The sequence below is a fragment of the Cetorhinus maximus genome, chromosome 18 (assembly GCF_964194155.1).
Source record: "Cetorhinus maximus chromosome 18, sCetMax3.hap1.1, whole genome shotgun sequence".
NCBI classification, from domain to species: Eukaryota; Metazoa; Chordata; class Chondrichthyes; order Lamniformes; family Cetorhinidae; genus Cetorhinus; species Cetorhinus maximus.
This window is the reverse complement of record NC_135896.1, coordinates 14385244-14406915: the sequence shown is the minus strand read 5'-3', so window position 1 is coordinate 14406915 and position 21672 is coordinate 14385244.

Sequence of the window (21672 nt, the reverse complement as noted above, 5' to 3'; positions counted from 1 at the left end):
AATCAGAGACCTTTCCAAACCACACAACTCCTTTCAAAGGTCCAGCACTACTCCCTTCTGACTGAAGGTACTTTTGTCAGCTCCTCCAACAACACAAGGACTTTCCCTAATAGTGCAGGAGCAGTTAGACAGTCAAAACCACCTCACCTGCAAGTTGGATGGTGATGCCTTTAATGTACTGGTTCGATGCAGTCTTTTATGCAACTGAGCATAGTGTGTTTAACAGAACATTAACAGGATCGATAAAGGCAAATATGGCAGTTTGTGTATCAAGTCAGTGCTGACATCTCAATCTGCCAGCTCTACAAATAATAATCCAGGAGAAAATTACTTGCCACTTGGGCAAGAAAGGAGAGCAGTGCAGATTTGTCAAGGGCAACCTTTGTTTGACTAACTCGATTGAGTTTTTTGGTGAGGTAACAGAAATAGTGGACGAGAACAGGACAGTTTATGTTGTATATATGAACTTTCAAAAGATATGTGAGGAAGCACCACATATTAGGCTTGTTATCAAAATTGCATTCCATGGGAAAATAGGAGCAGCAGCCTGGCTAAGAATTTAAAAAAAAAAAGTTGTAATAAATGACTTTTTTTTTGGATTGGAGATATATAGTGAGTTCACCAGGGATCAGTGCTAGGACCCACTTCTGTTTTTGATATGCAGTAATGACTTGGACTTCGGGGCACAGGAAACAATGTTGAAATTTTTAGATGACATAAAACATAGAAGTGCAATTAACGGTGAGAAAGATAGTAATGGACCTCAAGAAGACTTAGACAGGCTGGTAGAAGGAGCTGACACGTTGCAAACAGAATTCAATGCAGAAAGTGTGAAGTTTCAGTCAGGAGAGTGGAGAGAGACATTACGTGCTCAATGGTACAATTTTAAAGGGGTGACAACAACAGAAACCTGGGTTGCTTGAGCACAAATCTTTGAAGATGGCAGGACAGGTCAACAAAACAGTTAGTAAAAAGGATCTTGGGCTTTATTAACAGAAGCACGGAGTACAAAAGCCAAGGAGTCATGCTAAATCTATCTAAGATACTAGTTTGGCCACAGCTGGAGTATTGTGTTCCATTCTGGGTGCCACACTTTAGGAAGGATGTGAACTCTTTGGAGAGAGTTACTGTAGAGGTTTATTAGAATAGTTCACGGGATGAGGAAATGTGGCAGGACAAATTAAGAAGGTTGTTAAAAAGATACAGGGAATCCTTGAAGTGTCATTGACCTTAAACATTGGGCTGGATTTTATGGCCCCTGCTGGGCGTGTTTTCGGTGGGGAGGGCACTGTAAAATATGACAGGTGGGTGGCCCACCGCCTTCCCCCCTGCCCCTGAGCTGTCCCCTATAATATGGCAGGTGGGAAAGCACTGAAATTGGCAGCCTGCCCGCTATTTTTAAAAAGACAATTAATGGGCAATTGAGCTTGTTAACAAGCCAATTGACCCATATATTACACTGTGCCCGCCATAATATGGTTGATGTGGGCAGGCAGGATTGAATAGGCTGATTTTTTAACCCAACTCGATAAAAGGCGGGAAGCATCCTTGGGGGTGTGCCCTGTGTGCAATGGGTGCACCCCTCCCCAAGATGTTACCCCCCACTTTATTCCTTCCTGCTTGGCCTCCAAAACCGGTCTCCCCCACCACCCTCGCTCCACTCCCTAGGTTGTCCAATCCCTTCCCACCCTAAAAACTCAGGACTTACCTCCCTCTGGACACCATTTTTCTTCCTTGTGGGCCTGCTTATAGTCCCAGCAGTGCCCACTACTGAGTTCTGGTGCTGTTGGGATTACTAGATTGGTCAGAAACTCTTGAGAGCAGGACTTCCTCCCACTGAGCAGTGGAAGTCCAAACCTCACCTGCTTAAGGCAGCGTGTTATTGCTGCGGGTTGGGCTTGTTCAGTGTTAGTCAGCATGCCACCAACTTTCCTTTCAGGGAGGGTCAAACAATATGCCCCTCCCCACCACCCCCCGCCCCAGTAAAATTCAGCCCATTAATCCTGCTTCTCTCTACAGATGCTGCCTGACCTGCTGAGTATTTCCAACATTTTTAGTTTTTATTATAGGGATTCCTTGGCTTTATAAATAGAGACAGACAGTACAAAAATTAGGAAGTTACCTTTTACTGATCAGGCACCAGCTAATGTATTTTGTCTAATGCTGGGCACCACTCATTAGGGAGGATGTTAAGTCCTTAGAGAGGATGCAGAGGAGATTTACCAGAATGGTACCAGGGATGAAAAACTTCAGTTATGTGGAAAATCTCGGCCAGCTGCAGTTGTTCTCCTTGGAGCAGGGTAGGTGAAGGGGAGATTTGATAGAGGTGTTCAAAATCATGAAGGGTTTGGAAGAATAGATAGGGAGAAATTGTTTCCACTGGCAGGAAGTGCAATAACCAGAGAACACAGATTTAAGATAATTAACAAGAGAACCTGAGGTGGTATAAGAAAAAAAAATACAGCGAGTTGTTAACATCAGGAATCCACTTCCTGAAAGGACAAAGCAGATCCAATAATAACTTTTAAAAGGTAACTTGAGGAAATTTTTGAAGGATAATAAATAGCTGAGCTATGGAGTGAGAGCAGGGGAGTGAAACTAATTGAACAGCTCTTTCAAAGAGCTGGCAGAGGCATGGTGGGCTGAATGACCTTTTTCTGTGTTACTTCATTCTATAATCTATGATTCTGCATGATGTGGATTCTATGTGAATAGACTGGATAAACTGAGGCTGTTCTCCTTAGAGTAGAGAAGGCTAGGAGAAGATTTGGTAGAGGTGTTGAAAATTTCATGAAGGCTTTAAGTGGAAAGATTAAAGAGAATGTTTCCAATGGCTGAAGGGTCAACAACCTAAGGCACAGTTTTAACGTGGCTGGCAAATGAACTAGAGGCGAGATGAGGAGAATTGTTTTTACGCAGTGAGTTATGATCCGGAATGCACAGCCTGAAAGACTGGTGGAAACAGATTCAATACTAGCTTTCAAAAGAAAATGTGAATGAGTAAATATTGTGAGGTTATGGGGTGCAGCACTAACTGAATTTCTTTTCAGATCCACCTCTGGGTAATAACCTCCACTGACAGAATCCAAGCAACCATGTCTGTAACTTATTTTCTGTCATGAGCTGTAGAGTGGCACACCATAAAAAGGTTGAATGCAAAACACGGTCATGTCATGTCATGTGTGTTTTGCCCGAAGGCAGGCTTTTGGCTCATTATCTGCTGATTCTTCATCCTGAGCTGTTTTCGTAATGGCAGCTGTTGTCAGTAGTGGTTTGCCATTGTCTTCCACTCTCTGGCGGCAGGGTGAGGAATCAGGTCCCAAGTTTACCTCAGCCAGAATGGAAATTGAACCTGTGCTGTTGCTGTTATTCTGAACCCCACGCTAGCCATCTAGCTCCCAAAACTTGGTATGTGTACGCAATAAGTATAAAAATAATAATACTTTGCTAAAATATATAGATTATATTGCAATTTAATAGTAAAATAGAAAATAAGTATAGGCAGCCACATTTGTCATGAAAAAGGCAGCCAATTCTGCCTCATGAAAAAGATGACCCTGACTATAACCCAGTTCCTCAACACTATGAAATCACTATTCTTGCGGACCATGAAATTCTGCCACATAAGCTTTTCAATCACATGGCATTGTTTTTCTTCAAAACAAATGCAAGACCATGATAATATTAAATTGGAATGTTTTCACTAGAAGAATTTAGATTTTGGCTCAAGGAAAATTATTGCGCCCATCCTTTTTTTGTCGTCTTATAGTCTTCAGTCTTCTCCAAAACTCCCTTTACTCAAATATTCAATGTCCATTCAGTATCAGATAGTATCTCTCAATGGGTTTGATTCCACTTTCCTGTCTCAGAGTTCAAATAAGGAACAAGAACCACCCACGTTTCACTGTCATGGTTTATAACAGCAGGCCCCCTCAAACGGATTAGGATCTTGCCATCCACTGAGAGGTGACTAGTGTTCTGTACATAGTCCAACTGAAGGGTCCAGATGACCTAATGAAATATTAGAGAATTATGCTTATCATTTAAAATCAGTGATTGCATTGCTTTTTCACCATCACGGTTCATTTTAAAATCAAGCTTGACAGCTTGACTGGAAAATTACTGTTAGTTGCCTTCCATTAATAAAGCTTCAATCTCCACACTTTTTTGACTTTTTATTCCTGTTGATGCTACATTTGCACAATGAACTGAATGGGACGGAACAAAGCAAGGGATGAGAATGTTATAGAAACAGAAAATGCTGGAAAACCTCAGCAGATCTGGCAGAATCTGTGGAGAGAGAAACAGAGTTGACATTTTGAGTCCAATGCGACTCCTCTTCGGAACCTAGATCGATTGTTTGTTGGTTATAAATGGTTTGATTTTGGAAGTGATTCTAATGGTGCGACTCTCATTTAAATATCTGTGCAATAGTGATTTTTTTTCTTACTGTTGAGACTGAATTTACAGTGGTTGTGATTATGTTATGTCTCCAGTATTATTGGGCTACTTTTGATCATTAATCACAGAAACTTCCAGAAAAAACCAGGAAGGATTTCTTTGGAGTTGAGTTGGCTCCAAGATGGAAATTCAGAAGCAAGTTAACTAAGCTAAGGAAAAATCTGCAGGGCTGTGGAAAAAAGAGCAGGGAAGTAGTTTTAATTGGATAGCTCTTTTAAAGAATAAGCACAGGCTTGATGGGCCAAATGTCCTCCTTCTGTTATGTAAGATCCTATAAAGTTAACCTTTTGTAGCATACTTAGGAATTCAATTGGTAGGTCCACTATTGGTGGTAGACTCCTCATTTTTTGAGTATGCCCAATCTGTATGTGACCTTGTTTTCTATGGGTTTTCTCATGGCTGAAAAGTCCGATGCGAGATCGGCATAGCTGTCCACAGAACTGGCAGTTCATGCTGGGAGAAACTTCTGCAGCTGCGCCACCTCTGGCCATCCTCTGGTCATGTTCGACGCTCTGAGTTTGACGTAGTTCACCCTTGAAGCACGCTGAACCAAATTTCAGCACTTTGCTGCCACATGGGCTGGTCGGCTGCAGTGTTTTCCCAAGAGAAGTGGTCTGTAATGCAAAAGCTTGTGGGGCTCTTTTTTAAGGTGTCCTTGTATCATTTGTACTTACCACCTTGATGATGTTTGCCCTGAGAAAGCTCACCATAGAAGATCTGCTTGGGAATTCTGAAGTCATCCATGTGGGAGACATGGCCTGCACATCTAAGTTGAATTTTTTGGACGGTGGTCTCCAAGCTGTTGCGCCTAGCATGATGGAGGACCTCATTGTTTGTGATTTTGTTCTGCCATCAAATTCTCACAATGAACCTCAGGTGTCTTTGGTGGAAGCGTTCCAAAGTTTTGGTGTGGCACCAATAGCAGACCTGGAATTCTGTGCCATATACAGCAGGTTGGTAAGGACAATGGCCTAGTAATTTTCAACTTAATGTCATGCTGCTTCCAGACATGATCATGGAGTCGGCCATAGGCAGAACTTGCTTTCTGGATGTGTGCATGGATATCTTCATCAATGGTGGCACCGCTAGAAAGCACACTACCAAGGTACATCCTTGTGGCTGATTATGTCTGGTGCTTCATAGCGTATAACTCGTGCTGGCTAAAACATAACCTCGGTTTTGAAAACACTGATTTGAAGGCCAAAGTTTTTAACAGTACTTGACAATTTATTTGCCATAGTCTGGCTGTCTTCCTTGTTGTGGGAAGACAGGGTACAGTCATCCGGCATCCAAAATTTCTCTGATTACTGCCTCTATGACTTTGGTGGAGGCTCACAGTCTGGAGAGATTGAAGAGCTTTTCTGAACAGAATCTAATGTTGACTCCCGCAAGCGTGTCTCTGCTGGCTTCCTTTAGCACTGAAGCAAAGAGGAGATTGAAGAGATGGAGGGCCATGACGCATCCTTGCTTTATGCTGCTGGTTACTGCAAAGGCATCGGACATCTCGCTATAGGCATAAAACGTCCAGCCACACCATCATGCAGTAGGTGTAGGATTTTGAGAAACTTGTCCGACATCCTACTTTGGAGAGCAAGTGTCATAAAACAGGTCAAGTCACACTGTCAAAAATCTAGTTAGGTCTATGAACAGCATGTAGATCCTCTGCAAAGCGCGACAGATGAGGTCCACTGTTGATGAGGGCACTGTCAGTCTACCCACCAATGGAACCTGGAGAGGTGAACCAGTCACTGAAAGCTGAAATTCTTTCATCCTATCTCCAGATGACCCGCTAAGTCAATGGGAGGACTTTTCCGTGCCCACTGGCTTTGGGCATGTTCGGCGGTGTGAGCGGACAATATGACAAGAAGGCCAAAAATCAGTTTCATGAAGTCGTGAAACCAATTTGCAATCATCCGCTCTGCCCTTCAATGGTAGGCCACGTTTCTCGCTGTCGGACAATGGGAACCTCACTGAAATACATCTGCATAAGCCCATCCCACCAAAATCATCCCCCCATGCTGGATCATCCACCCACATGGGTGGGAAAACGTGCCGATGCAGAACACGTCTTGACAAGTGTGACGTGCAGAAGTTGGGACTTACCTTCAGGGCCTTGCTCACATCGCAAGCATCCGAGGAGCAGAAGATGCTGGAGCCCTTCAGCAATGAGGTGCCTGGAGGAATATCCATCGCATGCTGGGTGGATTCTCATGGACATGGCTCCGCTGTGAAGCAGCTCATGGAAGGTGGAAAGTCGCTGTTGAGGCTCTGCTCACAACGGATGATGGTCGAGGGGGTGGAGAGGATGGTGCAGCTGTGTTTGGGAGAGAATGGTCTAGGGTCGACAGTGAAAGGAAGGTGTGTCGGGAGGGGTGAGGTTGGGAGAGGGGAAACGAAGGTATCGGTGGGGTGAGGTTGGGGGGTGGAAAACGAAGGAGTCGGTGAGGTTAGGAAGTGGGGAATGAAGGTGTTGGGGAGGTGAGGTTGGTGGTGGGGGGGGGGAAGGAGGGGGTAACGGGTTGAAGATGGCAACTGGGGAGGTAGGTGTAAGGGGGGAAGTAGGTAAAAGCGAAGGAGTTCGGAAGGGAAGGAGTTGAGGAGAGAAAAGAGTCCGGGAGCAGGAAGGAATCCAGAGATGGGAAGGAGTAAGGCTGGAGGAAGAAATAAGAATGGCGCAAGAAGTAAGAATGGAGGAAGGAGTAAGGAAGGGGGAAGGACTAAGGGCGAGTGGAGTCTGGAGTGGTCGGGGAGTCCTGGGGTCGGGGGGGGGGGGCGGGTGGTGGTGGAAGGGTGTTTCAAGGGGGGAAGGAGTTCCAAGGGGAGAATGTCCAGGTGAACGTGCAAGGGAGGTCTCTGTTGATTCCATGACTGCCTCCTGGGGAGTGAACTGAGGGTGGGTATGGTAGGAGGGAATAGTGAGAATGACCGGGGGCAGAGTGAGGCAGTAGGGTGGGAGGGTTAGGGCGCAACGATATCAGCAGAAGGGACGGCAAGGGAGGTTGCTGGAGACTTGGAGGCAGACATGGACTCTGGGGGTGGGAAGGTGGAGATTGGGGAGATCAATGTGGATAAGGGTGAGATTTTCAGGAAGGTAGGGAACGTACACATTCACCTGGATGTCCTGAAAGAAAAGGGTTGTGGTTGGTAGGTCAGGGTGGGGAGGTGGAAGGTGATGCCAGGGGGCTCAACAGCGATGGGGGAAAGGAAATGGGTGACTAGAGGAGGGGAAAGGATGGGGGAGTGCAAGAAAAGCTGTAGCTTTCCCTGCTTGCTAAATCAAAAGTGAAACAAGAGTCGTGGTGGGTGAGAACAGGGGCTGCACGGGAGTGTGATCGGTGGGTGGCTGGAGATGCAGGTCAGCTCAGATGGACAACTGAAAGCGAACCCCAACAGGCAGCATTGAAAATGCTCAGGACATTGAGATGAGTGTGATGCAGGAAGGATCCACGTGTGTGGGACAGTGCTTGCACGAGGCTCCAAAAGGCCCTGCCACACACACACACTTCTCCCTCCAGAATCACTCATGGGCTGACTGGGTGCAGCTGCACTGCTAGTGGGAAGCTGGGGTGGGGGAAGGTGGGGGTGGTGGCGGAAATGCAGTGGGATGACTCACAAAGCTTGACAATGAAGTTGAAAGACACCCTTACACATTATTCTGTGAAAGCGAATATATTTTTAGATTGTAAAGTGACAAAATGTGTTCACCTGTGCAACCAACTGTGATCAGAATTTCTTAACTTTTGAACGCCTTAGACTTCTGGGTGCTGCCCTAACATCTGCAGCAGGGGTGGAGACAGCCTGTGCAAAGGTTGGCACTGTTGCCTCTGATGACTTTGGCATGGGTCCTCTGGACAGCTGAGGTCTTGGGGGCCCCGGCTTGTTTTGTCTGTCCTCCTGTGGGCCAGTTGCTCCCTCTGCAATGACAGAGGATGAGGTTGAGGGGGTCATAGGCAAAGGGCACTTGGAGGGAGAGGACAGTCTCTGAAATTCCTGAGTGGATGACCCAAGGGTGTCTCTTCCCCTCCCTTCGGGTGCCCGAGGGCCTGGCCTGACTCCTTGAGGGGAGGTGCACCGGGGGAACGTCGGGGTGCTTTGTTTCCCTCTCTCGTTGCCACTGCAGGAACTCAACCACGGCTACCGCGATGGAGTACAGGTCTACATGCATCTCCATATTCTGCTGGACCAGGGTCTCCATGGCATCTGCCATCCTCCCCGTGGGCACCACTTCTATCAGAGAGCAGGCAGACACACTCCAACTTGCGTGGCACTCTGTTGAGGGCTTCCAACAGCTCTGCATGACGTTCCTCCACTTTCTGCTAACTCTCCAGGATGAGTTGGAAGGTTAAATCCAGAGGCTCACCATCTGACTCGGGCCTCACAGATGACTCTTCCCCAGCAGTCCTCCGAGCGCCGGGGAGTTCAGTTGAACCTGCCTCCTTCTGCTGAGGACATGTGTCCATGTGGTGAACACCAGATTGTGAACCCGAACCTGCTCTAGATCTAGGTCCCACCGAGAGGTGTGTGTCTCTGTGCTGGTGGAGGGTGTGGGTAAGTGCTGTGATGGGTCTTCCAGGCTGCTTATTTCCAGCTCTTCAATGGAGGAGTCCTCTTGGCTGAAGGTGAGGACGTGGATGGAGTTGAGGGACAGGCTGGCTGAGGGTGTTCATTGATTGGTAGAGCTCCCTGTGAACCAAAGTAGAGATAATTAGTGTATGGCAGCAGAGTCAAAAGCAGGAGAGAGAGCACTCACAGTTGGGTTGAGGGACGGACGATGTGTTGCAGGATCCTCACATGTGTGTTCGCCGCCAACCTCACCCTTGCCGCAGGCACGGTCCAAATCCTCACCAGTCAGCACGATGGCATGCTCCTCAAAGTGAGTGAGGGGCTTAATGTGGGCCACTCCATCCCTGGTCTGGGACCTCTCCCTCTTGTTGTGAGCCAGCTTCTCCTGCATGAAAACAGATGGAGAGAATGTGAGCAGGTCACATGGCACTGCGTCAAATATTTGTGTGGTAAGCGGAGCCATGGATGGGATGGGGACGTGAGTTCCAAAGGATATGAGCCTGATAAAGATGTGAGGGTGTGTGTGAGAGTTAGTCGTGTTGTCCCTTAAGATGTGAGATCCCGGTGGATGTGTGATGGGTTTATGCGTGTATGAGTTGAGAGTGATGGGAATAGTGATTTATCCTGGCGGAACGGATGAGACCATTCATCCTATTGTGGCACTGGGTGGCTGTCCTCTTTTGCAGGGCATTGGCGTTGACCACTGCTGCCACCGCCTCCCATGTTGGATTGGTGACTCCGCTTGTTAGTTTTTGTCCAGGGCGGGAGTAGGGGAAATCACGGCGGGTCTCCACTGCGTCCAAAAGACACTCGAGGGATGCATCATTAACCTGGGGGCTGCAGTCTTCTTGCCTTTCGGAGCCATGTCTCCTTTGCAGCAGTTGTGGGCTGGAAGCACACTTCTAGCTGCACTTTAAATATGGCGCCCAGCGTGATGAAGCAGCGAGGTGATGGTGTGGCAGGCGAATGAGAGCCCGCCCGCCATCGGAACAGCATGTTTCCCGGGGATGCATAATTAATGAGGTGGGATTGGGACGATACGAAATGAAAAGCCGCTAATGTGGCCGGCGGGTAAAATGTCCTTTTTCCTGCCTGCTACCACACTTAGTGCAAATCTGGGACGATTCCGCCCAATGTCTCAACAGGTAGGGTAGTCCTAGCAAAAGAAACAAGAAAGAGGCTTACCAGTGGTCCATGTAGTATAAAGGGTTAACAGATGAGGTGTGCTAATGTATGATGTGGATGATGATGTACCACTGACATCTGTCAGTCATGTGTTGGAGTCTCGAGAGAGAGAGGCTGGAATTATGCCTAGGAGCATCGTGCCTACTCTGTAACCTGTTTAGATGTAGTATTAATAAACGTGTGTTAAGCAGATACTAGAGTAAGTCTACAGTCTGTCTAAGAACTAAGTCCCACGTTTACAGTCCAAGATAGAAGGACAGCGTTGGAGACATTGATGTAAAAAGAGATATTGATGTTCTGGAAGGAAACATAGAATAAAGAAACCTGTGAAAGTAGCTCAAGAAATTTCAGCAGTGGAAGGAGGCACACTGGAGAGAGGTAACGATGACCCTACCGAATGAGCAGTCCCTCCCATTGCCCTGTCTGTTTGACACGTGGTAGGTCCAGTAGCTGATGACGTTCTCTTAAGACACGGGGTGCGGGAGTCCACCATGGACTTTGAGTCCATTCCTAAAGCCTTTATTTTAGCACACGTTAACCAGCAGTTGCAATGACCTGGGGAATCGATTGAATCACTTCTAACCGACCTATATTGCCTAGCTAGTTCTTGTGGATACAGGGCACTAAAGGAGAAGATAATCAATGATCACATAGTCGTAGGTATACAGGATGAAAAGCTCTCCAACTTTCTGCAGACCAAAGATGATCTTACTTTGGATCAAGTGGTCCAGCGTGTGAGGCAGGCCGAGCTTAGAGAATTTAACCGGGCTATATTTCGGCGTGACTCCAAGGTTTCACATGATTCCGTTGACTGGTAGGCCCATGGGCAGTGGCCACACCAATACGAAAGCCTGCCAAGCAAAACAAAGGGTGGGAAACTCCATGCTGGCAGCTATTTTGAGAAGCTTGCGCTGCGGTGTGAAAATGCAGCATAGGCACCAGAACTGCCCAGCAGGGGGAATGGAGTGCTTTCAGTACGGCAAAACTGGATATTTCAAGCGTTTCTGCAAATCCAACAATTTTAATCGAAGTCGGAGACTAGAAAATATTTATGAAACACAATTCATCTAAGAACAAAACAAAATTACAGAGTTCCTATGGAAAGTTGATAGTCTTAATCCAGACTATTGATCATTTAAAGTCCAAGTTCAAGGCTTCGATTCTACTTTGAAAATTGATACTGGAGCTGCTGTTAACATATTAGTAGACGATCTTGGCTGGCTTCAGCTAATGATACTTCATCCATCAGACTTCAAATTGCAAGGCCCAGATGGCATAGACCTTCCAATCAAAGGCAGGATTATTGCCCCTCTTAGCTACAAGGGATCGTTGATTATCTCTATGTTCTTCACAATCAATGTACATCCCTATTGAATGGCGATGTTGGTGCGCTTTTAAGAATCCTATAAAAACCAGATGATGCTCATCATTTGAACGACTCACTGGCCCCAGCATGGCAGGACCTGCTGAGGGAGATTTGGCAGCCCAGCCAAAGGTCCATTGACTTTTGGCGGAACCGTATGATCCTGGCGGCGGGTGGGGCCAGAAAATCCCACCCACTGTCTTTCATGCAATAATCTTCAACCTTTAATTTAAAAGCAGTGGAACTTCATCCTTCAGAAGCTGAGGAAGTTTATACAATCAGCAGTAAATGCCTTTCTTTCACAGAGCCACCAACCACTAGACTCTGGGCAGAGATAGAAGTTATGAATCTCTCAGTTCTTCATGAAGTAAGGCCAGAGCTGGAGGATACAGAAGGCACTGCAGCAGATTGTGACCATCCCCATGAAGACCCGCTGGATCTGAATTGGCTCCTCCTAGAGAGTGATGAGGAAGAAGGCCTTGCAGTATTGAGTGATCTCTTGGAGGTTGAGGTCCTAGGGGATGATTCATCTTTCCAGTTGATGGACATATCGTTTGAAGTCTCTGTTGTCTTTTTAGAGGAGTCAGCTGTGTTTTTACTGGCTGAGCAGCATTCAGATCTTATTCCACTGAACCTACCAATGTATTGCCTACTTTATCTCCTTGCTTCCCATGGAGAGCCTTCCACAGAGAATACCTTGCCTGAGTCCAGGTCAGAGTCCACAGAGGATCACACTGCTAAAGAGCTGGCACCTTCCCAGGGTCAAAGTCAATTGGCACCACACTTTCAGCTGAAAGTCTTTTTCCCTCCAGAGCATGAGGTCAGCGCAGAATCTGCGGCACAATCTTTAGCACCTCTGAAGCTGCAGAATCCTGTGCAATTGTCTTGTTCCCAAGTTGATTGTTTACAGGAAATTTCTCCCATTCCAGAAGATTAGACTGTCTTGTCTCCAGATCCTCAGCAATTATTCCCATTGCCCATAGTGGAGCAACCTCACACAGAAAGTAGTGTGGTTCTCTTACCACTGGCTACAGAAAGTGGACAGTCCTCCTGAAATTTCATTGGAAAATCATCTCTTCTTTTCCTGACAGTCTTACAGGAACTTGGTTGTTTCTTGCTTCGTCATCTAAGTTAATTGAAATCTCAGATCTACAACGTTTTTTCAGTCATTGATACAGCTATGGATGATATAACTGTGACAGTCTTCCCTGGAGCTGAAGATAATTCCTTTTCTGAAGCTCTTCCCCTTTGTTCTTTGAGGGAGCAACAACTTCCTCAAGAGTGTCCTGAGTTCTTCTCTTCTAGCCCCAGAAGTACAAAGATTGATTCTTCTCAGTCTTCTCTCTTGCTTAATCTTACATTGAAAAGTCATTGTTGTCCTTACAGTTCAGCCATCCTGAAACCTACACTCTACTTCCCAGCAATGCTGACACCAATGCTGCTAAATTGTTGTTCTATTCTGCAGATGATGATGTCCTACCACATGCAAAAGAAAGCCTTCATGTCTCCAAGATGTGTTCCCTATGGACCAGGAATATGTAGGAGATTGAATCTCCCTGGAATATGACCTGGGGCGGGGAAGAGTAGGAGTTGGAGTTGGGTTGAATCTGTAGTTGTAAAAAGGGAGTTACAGAAATGCAATGTAGATAAAGATATAGTTTAATGTTTTTGTTGAAAATAGTTTAATATACTTGGGGGTGGGAGTTGTAGTATAAAGGGTTAACAGATGGAATATGTTTAGATGTAGTACAAATAAACAAGTGTTAACCAGATACCAGAGTATCTCTACAGTCTGTCTACTAATCAAGTCCCACGTCTAGAGTCCAAGGTAGAAGGACCATCCCAGAACAGTCTGTACCTGTAGACTGTGCAGTTTTAGCTGATGAAATGTCAGGAGTACTGCTGTGTATTTTCAGGTCTTCTTGTAAACTCCTTAGACTTTGGTAAAACATTTATGCTCCATACTGAGCAAACAGAGACTCCACTGTAAAAATTTCTCAGTGGGGAGACTCTTAAATATAATAAAGGGTTCCATGTGTGCCTTATCTTCTTAACAATCTGATGAACCTTTGCATGCTCACCCAGGTCCAACCTGACCCTTATTTCCAAAATTTGGATGTGATATAGTGAAAGGCTGATCCAAAATCGGAATATAGGAAATTGAGAGTGTGATGCCATAATGATTTTCTAACTTGCCTAATTTTTGTGTTAAAATGTGACATGTGGAAACCAATTCTATCCTCAGAGAAAAAGAAGAAAATAGCACATGAAAGTCACACCTTAGCTGTTCAATTGCAGCCTATTTTTCATCCAGCGTTAGCAAGAGACTGGGAATTGGTCACCTTCTCTAGGTTCATAAAGGACAAGCAGGTGAGGAAGCATCTCAAAAAACAGGAGTCACATCCTCATCAGCATGATTTCTGGTCAAGTGCATTGAGACCCGTTCTGCTGCGTTGTGGTAAAAATCCAATGTTGCACTGCTTCACCACAGAGAGCCGAGTGTGTTTGGTTAGGATGACTTCACTGTGTCCAGCTTGTGCTCTGTAATCATGCATTATAGAACTTTCCACAGAAGTTTGGCTCACATACCAGGACAGCTTTATTATTTCTTTTTATGAGCCAAATTACTTAGTGTAACTACAGAGAGCAAGCCAGTTGCAGTGATGTCATCTTACCCAGATTGAAAAAATTAGTCATGTTCTGTCCAACATGTCAAATGTTTATAATCTGAGCTGTAAACGAGGTAAGATAAACATATCACATTGGGTAATCTGGGCAAAATATTATTCACTAAATAGGAATTTACAGAGGATTGAAGAAGAAATCCAAGCATGTGGATAGAAAATGATTTGGGATTTTCATTTCCATATGCACTTACATAGAATCAAGACCAGGATATTCATTGATCTTGTGTTTAGATAAGTGGAGTCACGTCTGCTGAGCTTCAATGGCCATTGTTCAAAAGGTGGCCCTTGTGAACAATCAGGATTTATTTATGTTGAAATCAGAAGGCACTCTGAATAAGCAAAGAATCCGGTCATTGGGCCAGAGTATTCTCACTCACCAGCACTGAGCCTGAGTATTCTCACTCACCAGCACTGAGCCTGAGTATTCTCACTCACCAGCACTGAGCCTGAGTATTCTCACTCACCAGCACTGAGCCTGAGTATTCTCACTCACCAGCACTGAGCCTGAGTATTCTCACTCACCAGCACTGAGCCTGAGTATTCTCACTCACCAGCACTGAGCCTGAGTATTCTCACTCACCAGCACTGAGCCTGAGTATTCTCACTCACCAGCACTGAGCCTGAGTATTCTCACTCACCAGCACTGAGCCTGAGTATTCTCACTCACCAGCACTGAGCCTGAGTATTCTCACTCACTAGCACTGAGCCTGAGTATTCTCACTCACTAGCACTGAGCCTGAGTATGCTCACTGATTAGCAGTGAGCCTGAGTATTCTCACTCACCAGCACTTAGCTTGAATATTCTCACTCACTAGCACTGAGCCTGAGTATTCTCACTTACCAGCACTGAGCCTGAGTATTCTCACTCACCAGCACTGAGCCTGAGTATTCTCACTCACCAGCACTGAGCCTGAGTATTCTCACTCACCAGCACTGAGCCTGAGTATTCTCACTCACCAGCACTTAGCCTGAGTATTCTCACTCACCAGCACTGAGCCTGAGTATTCTCACTCACTAGCACTGAGCCTGAGTATTCTCACTCATTAGCAGTGAGCCTGAGTATTCTCACTCACCAGCACTTAGCCTGAGTATTCTCACTCACTAGCACTGAGCCAGAGTATTCTCACTCACTAGCACTGAGCCAGGGTATTCTCACTTACCAGCACTGAGCCAGAATATTCTCACTCACACTGAGCCTGAGTATTCTCACTCACCAGCATTCAGTCATGGATTTAAAAGCTGATCCATTGAAAGTGTTATAGGAGCAGGAGTAGGTCATTCATCTCCATGATTCTGCTTCATCATTCGATTAGCTGATGGCTGATCTGTATGTACATCAACTCTTTTACCTGCTTAAGCTCCATATCCCTTGATATCTTTGCCTAGCAAATATCCATTCCTCTCAGCATGAAAGTTCTAATTGTCCCAGATGTCTAATATTTCATTTCTGATTTTTAAAAATCTTTTCCCTCAAGATTGAATTATGCAATAAGAGTTGACGATGAAGATTTCAGTGATGATGATGATGATGACGGAATGTTGGAGTTGCACCTCTAGTGTTGTGCCTCAGAAAGGTAGGAATTAGCTGCTCGTAACTTTCTCCTACCACCGAGTTCCTCTTATCAGTCATTCAGACTGGGTGGGGTATCGTAGTGATTATGTTAGTGGAATAGGAATGTAGTAAATTCAACTACTACCACAGCAGTTTGAGAATTTGAATTCAGTTTGATAAAAGTCTGGTTTGATTTAATATAAGTGTCAGTGAATCTGTTGGTTTGTCATAAAAAGACAACTTTAGGGAAGGACACCTGCCATCCTTACCAGACTCCTGTTCCACACTAATGTAATTGACTCTTAACTGGCTTTGGAACTGGCCTAGTAAGTCAATCAGTTGTATCGAGCCATGCAGTGGTCAACCACTATCTGGAGATGGACAATAAAAGCTGGCCTTTTGTCAGTGACGCTGAGAATCAATTTATAAAAAAGTAATGGATAATTGCACTCAGGGTGAAAATCTAGTCATTCACTTGCCTGACCCACCACCCTCCCAGTTGCTCTCACTTCAGTGGATGGTCTCAGCCTGCCACTGTTGAAAGATTGAAACCAGGCTGCTGTGTCTTCTCAAACATGGGGCAGAGTTTTAAGGCCCTGTCGCGGCGGGGCCAGGGCCGTAAAATGCGGTGAGCCATTCAAAAGTCCATTGACTTTGGCGGGACTGGAAAATCCCGTTTGTGTAAAATTCCACCCATGGAGTGTGTTGGCAAATGGATGACAAAGAAAAGGAAAAAAAATAACCTACACAAATTTCCCATTGAAACTATCTTAATTTCAGAAAGAATAATTTGTTGCTATAAAACAAATTTCTGTTGGGAAGTCTCCTTGTGGCTTTTTTGGGGTGTGTTTCAAGTGTAGAAAGAACATTAGAATCAAAACGTCAAGTTAGATTGAACTGAAATCTGTAAATAAAAAGTAAGCAAAATGGGAGAGGATAGAGAAAAAGCAAAAATGGGGAAGTGAAGGAAGACAAGATGCACAGCAGTAAAATATTTTTATTGAGGATTATTTTGAAGTTATGTTTGTTGTTAATATTACAGTAATAGAACTACTTCTGAAATGTGAGAAGTTACATTATTCCAATATATTAATGTTTATTACATGGTAATGGATTGAGAAATTCCTTGGAGTTGTTCCTGCTCTGCTGGTGTAGCTTCACTGGATGAGATTTATGCTGCACTTCCAGCAAAGCTCCAGCTTAGCAGCTCCAAGTAATCTCCAAACCTTGGTGTGTTTCACTGAAACAGGTCTGCAATTCTAAGGGTTAATAATGGCTTAAGAGAAGGCACCGGTACACATCGGAGGCTAAAGCAAACAGTTCAGATACCTGGTGATTTGCTTTCCACCATGTATCTTTGGCAGCAACAAATAAGGTCCATTTCATAAAATTCTAAGCGCTGAGAGTTAGGAAGAAGAGAAAGGTATGACTTTTTGGGGTAGATTTTGGCTTTGTGTGACAGTATAAAATGATTTGTGGCAAATCATTTTTCGGCTTTCCCAGTTCCATTGACTTCAATAATTGAAATAAAAGTTGAAAGAGATGTAACCAGGCTGCCAATTCACTATCACCCATTTTACACTATTGCCTATTGCAAAAAGTAAAAATAAACCCTTGAACTTCCTAAGTAGGAGTTTCTGGTTTAATTACTTCGACCATAAAGGACTGGCAAATGAATAATTGAGGAATGACAATAAGTAACTGTCACCGGGTCCGCAACTGGTTGCACGCGAACACACCATCTCCTTCAGTTTCCTCTATTTGTAACTTAAATTTCCTTTTTTTTGGCAGTTGTTGAAGAATCATGAGTGAAACACATCCAGCACCTGCTTTGCTCAATCCAAACCAACCTTGCCAGGGCCTCACCTCTGTTTTAGGAATCTGCACTGTAAACCCACATAGCTGCCTTTACCAATACGGTGACGCCCAAATGGAGGGGTAGAATGGGAAAAGGACATTGTGCACTCACATTTATCTTTTTTTCCCTATTCTCTACTAGGAAAATGAGGAGTAATTTCTACCACATACTATCCAGGAAGATTATGTGTGAAATTTTCCATATGAGAATGGGAGACTTAATGAAAATTACAGTAAATACACTGTTTGAAAAATACTTGTTATAAACATAAGAACAGAAAAGGTAAGTATGCTGAGAGCACAACTTTTTTTATCTTGAGCTCCCTGCTGTTTAAATCATTCCGTGTCCTTCATTATTGTCCAATCTATCTCATGGTCTCTCCCTTGCGCCCATGTGTTTCTAGTTTTCTTTCCCATCTATCCCAGATATAAACTCCCATCTATTGAAGGCTGTTTCCTAATCTGCTTCTTGTCTTCCTCTCAAGTCTCAATATCCTTAGTATTCTTTTATCTTTTCCACTCCGTTTCTCTTTTGCATTCCTCTCTCTTCCACTCCTACCTGAAATGCATGCTTAACCACATTTTCTTTCCTGCTTCTTGGATCATGATCATCCCATCCCTGCTGACTGCTCTGTCTTTATCCTTTACCTCACCAGTCCCATTGCCTGTTGTGTTGCCTCCTGCCATCACCCCACTTTCCTGATTATGCCCTGAAACTCCATCATTTCTCACTTTCTCTAACAGACATAATTTTCCCTAACTTGGCTCTTAATTTTCAATCTTGTTATTATTTTAAGGCTAACATTAATTTGTTTGAAAAAGAAATGAAGCAAAAGCTATTTAATGACCATTTTGACAAGACACTAATTAAATTATGAACACTATAACTGCAACGGGCATTTATATTGCACCTTTAAGTTAGTAAAATGTTCGATGCTTTTTTTATTTGTTCCTATACAATGTGAGCATCATTTACAAGGCCAGCATTTGTTGCCCATCCCTTGAGAAGGCGGTGGTGAGCTGCCTTCTTAAACTGCTTCAGTGCATGTGGTACACCCACTGTGCTGTTAGGGAGAGAGTTCCAGGATTTTTACCCAGCGACAGTGAGGGAACGGTGATATAGTTCCAAGTCAGGATAATGGCTTGGAGGGTAACTTGCAGGTGGTGCTGTTCCCATGCATCTGCTATCCTTGTCTTTCTAGGTGGTTGAGGTCGCAGGTTTGCAAGGTTCTGTTGAAGGAGTCTTGGCTAGTTGCTGCAGTGTATCTTGTAGATGGTACACACTGCAGTTACTATGCACCGGTGGTGGCGGAAGTGAATGTTTAAGGTGGTGTATGAGGTGTTGATCAAGTGGCCTGGATGTTGTCAAGCTTCTTGAATGTTGTTGCAACTGCACACATCCAGGCAAGTGGAGAATACTCCAATACACTCCTGATTTGTGCCTTTGGATAGGCTTTGGGCAGTTAGGAGATCAGTTACTCAGCAGAATTCCTAGCCTTCGGCCTGCTCTTGTAGCCACAGTATTTATATAACTGGAACAAAAACAGAATTACCTGGAAAACCTCAGCAGGTCTGGCAGCATCGGTGGAGAAGAAATCAGTTAACGTTTCGAGCCTTCACGGCCCTTTATATAACTGGTCCAGTTAAGTTTCTGGCCAATGGTAACTCCCCAAGGTTGGTGTTAAAGGGGCAAGATATCAATTGTCTTTCAATAAAGGCAGTTAGAAGACCTGAATTACTTTTAAAGCAAAGGTTTCACCGTATATCAGGCATGTACAACAGTTGAAATTAATAGTAGGACTAATTGGCCTGAACTCTTTTTTGAGGACATGTTTTCTCCTTCACCTGTATCATTTACAATCCCTATTTCTTTTGCCAACGATGATCCTCCAATTTTACCATTTTCCTCTGTGGGGAAGCATCTAGGTGCCACTGATACTCTGCACCACTGACTCCTGACAATACTCTAACACTATTTAAGAAAAACCTTAAGACCAACTGGCGTTTCCTTGAATAGTGAGGATAAGAATGCCTGTGATTTCCATCAAAGCGAAAAAGTGGCTGACAAGTTATTTTTGTGATCATGGAGCACCATCTTAGCTTTCTCTTCTTAAGATACAATGATTTATTATGTACAACACCAGCTAAGGCTTTGAGGGAGAGGTTTGGGTGAGTGCCAAATAGGCATGATGTCAACTGCCAGTCAATCAAGGCAGTCGGAAGACCTGGGGCTGAATTCTCCCTCTGTTGGGGGGGCCTTTGCAGGGGTGGGCGGGAGCGAGTGCGAACCCGATTGTGGGCGCGCATGAACGTGAAATCAGTTTAAGGTTTCAAAATTTAAATAAAGGAAAAAAAAACTTTTAAAACATGTCCCCTCATGTGACAGTGTCACATGAGCTAGGGCATGTCAATGAATTTTTAAAATCATTTTTATTGAATTTTAAAACACTTCATGAAACCTCATCCCACCCATGGATGAAGCTTCATGAAAAATGCAAAGGCCGCCTGGCCCATTCACCCGCCCGCCAACCTTAAGGTTGGATGGGCAGCTCATTTAACTATTTTAATTAATTTTTAACAGGCCTTAATAGGCCTTTGACAGTTCGTCGGGCGCGCAGCCAACTTGGCTGCGCGCCCACCGAGCTGAAAATCTAAATGGCGCGCGGTGATGTCGGGACGCCCGCCCAGCGTCAACGCGCGTCATTTTACGCGTGGGCGTGTGGGCCTCACCCCCGCTCACTGACTGGAAAATTCTTCCCCTGAATTACTTTCAGGACCAGGTCTCGTTAACATTTTCTTAGTAAACCACCGATGGCAAATAGCCATCCTGGTCTGGTGAGAAGAAAGCAAGCGGCTGGTTGGTGGGTACGGTTGGTTTGGGGGCAGGAATGGATGGCAGCATAGGTTGGAAAAGCAGAAACAGGTCAACAATGCCACATTGCAGTCAAGCTACAACCTATGACCAGCTAAGGCAATGGCACTGCAACTCAGGGAGCCAAACTAAGTTCTGAAGGGCTGTAAAAAACATTGAATATTTGTCCCTTTTCCAGCTAATCTTAATCATTCTGCAAAAAGCCACAAGATGACCAACACTCAGTTGGAAGACAACAGATCTCCTGTCTGAGTTTACTTTGTTCCAACAATGCTTAGAGCTCTGTTTGCTGGACCTCAATATTTCCGGACCAGATAAATAAGACATTAAGGTTAAAATTGCTATAGGCAATGAAGGCCTTCACAGACTGAATATGTCAGGTCTGTCAGACAGTGACTGTAAAAATCCAGATAAAATATGGTCAACACTTGAAGATCAATAACGAGTGAAGCTCAACTTTTGAATACACCATCTGGAATCCATGTCTTTTATGCAATAACTGACAGAGACCATTGATCAAATCATAAGTAGATTTAGAGACAAGGCAGGTGGTTGCAACTTTATGGCGTCAGAGCTGGCCAACAGAATAATTGAGCTCATGATATCATCTATCCCAGTAGAAGTGTTCCAAAAAGACCACTTAGACCAAACCAAAGGTTTGAGACTGGAACACTACTGCAAAACGGACACAGGTATGAAGCCATATTACCGGGTAGCCAGAGTTTACAGTCTATACATAATATTGTTATAATAGCCAATGCAGGCAAGCCTAGTAAACAATATAGGTGGTGCGGCCTCATACATGCATCCAGAAATTGCCTGGCTTTAACAATGTGTGCAAAGCATGTGGCACCAGGGTACAATGGAAGCGCAAATGCAGAAAACAAAGGGCGGAACAAGTGGTTCAACATCACGAGAAGCCACAGCCAGTGGCCACACAGGTAGAGCATTCCATTCAACCAAGGGCATGTAACAGACATCATCAAAATAAGAAACACAAAATGTCTTGCCAAACTACATGGTCAGATGATGAAGATAAACCAAACCATCAACACATAAAGTGAGCAGACATTCCACATGGTGAACATTAAAGAATGTATTGGCACATCGTATCAACAGAAGCCTTTACCAC